The sequence below is a fragment of the Galeopterus variegatus genome, unplaced genomic scaffold (genome assembly GCF_000696425.1).
Source record: "Galeopterus variegatus unplaced genomic scaffold, G_variegatus-3.0.2 Scaffold4289, whole genome shotgun sequence".
Taxonomy (NCBI): domain Eukaryota; kingdom Metazoa; phylum Chordata; class Mammalia; order Dermoptera; family Cynocephalidae; genus Galeopterus; species Galeopterus variegatus.
In genome coordinates, this window is record NW_007730400.1 from 136,596 (window position 1) to 138,282 (window position 1,687).

The window sequence follows — 1,687 nt, forward strand, 5'->3', positions numbered from 1 at the left end:
AGTAAGTGGCAGAAGCAGGATACAAACTCAATTTTCAAAAATTCTGAACCACGCAATCTACCTGACCTCCTTTTGCTTGGGGATTCTTGGCATTTGGGAAGAGTAGCATGAGTCCGAGAAGTCAGATCTGTTTCAGCACTGTGTTCTCTTCAAATTGTTTGCCAGAGCTTAATTTCGAAAATGTTAAAAATATAATTTGTATACATACACAGAGAGCATGCATCAAAGTTTTATTTGGATGTTTAATGGAGGAACTAGTAGGATGGTACGGAATGCTGAGTAAAATGGATAAGTTAGATGCAAAATTGTTAATGATCTACAGGACAATAAAAACATAATCTTTGGGGCTGTCTTTTCTATTAGATAGCAACAATTTGCATCTCTGCTGGACAAACTAAACCAAAACAAACAAAAACCCATTTGTGCTGTATCAAACTTAATACAAGATAGCATCTAACTTTATAGGGCTGTAAAATGTCTGGACCTTAATCAATAGTAAATAGTAAATAAAACAAGACATATCCCTAGAGCATCAGATGGTCTTTAGGCCTTGCTGTAGTGTGACTTTGACGGGACATCTAGTAATCATTTTTGTCTGTTTCCAAGTTCTGGATAATTTTTCTTACCAGTACACCTCTGTGATCACAAAACTTCAAAAATTACAAAAATGGCTGATTTTAGTATATTTTAGGATTATTTGGTTTGATTCATTTGCATAGAAGCCTCATTGTTGAATGGTCAGCACATGTGTGGTGCTGAGCAACTATTATAGCCAGAGAATTAGCTTCTATTTGGAGATTTCACAAGGTACTAGCGTTGTATTTTCAATACCCATTATCATTCCAAAGATATTCTCAACTTGATTGAAATATAATTCACATATCATATGATTAATTCATTTAAAGTATACAATTAAATGGCTTTAGTATGTTCACAGAGTTGTGCAACTATCACCACAATTTTAGAAGATTTCCATTACCCCAGAAAGAAATCCCACACTCTTTAGCCATCACCCCACATTTCTTTACCACCCCAGCCCTAGGAAACCACTTCTTTCTATCTCTATTGATTTGCCTGTTCTGGATATTTCACATAAATGGAATAATGGAATATGTGGTCTTTTGTGGCTGGCATCTTTTACTTAGAGTAATGTTTTCAAAGTCCATCCATGTTGAAGCCTGCATCAATACTTTTTTTTTAAAAATTATTGTTGATTAATATTCCATTATATGGTCATGAAGACTTACTCCTATGTTTTCTTCTAAGAGTTTTATACTTTTAGGTCTTATATTTAGGTCTTTGATCCATTTTGAGTTAATTTTCTTATATGGTATTAGATTGGAGTCCAACTTTATTCTTTTGCATTATTGTCCTTTATTCTATTGACATGGTGTATTACATTGATTTTTGGATGTTACACCAACTTTCCTGGGATAAATCCCACTTGGTCGTGGTTTATAATCTTTATACAATTCTGGATTTGATTTGTTAGTATTTTGTTGAGGGTTTTTGTGACTACATTCATAAGAAACATTCGCCTGTAGTTTTCTTTTCTTTTCTTGTGATGTTTTTGTCTTTTTTTTGGTATCAGGGTAATATTGGCCTCATAACTGGAACTGGGTGATTTTTTTTTTTTTTGTCTTTTTTTCATGACTGGCAACGGATCGCAACCCTCAGTGTCGTGCCC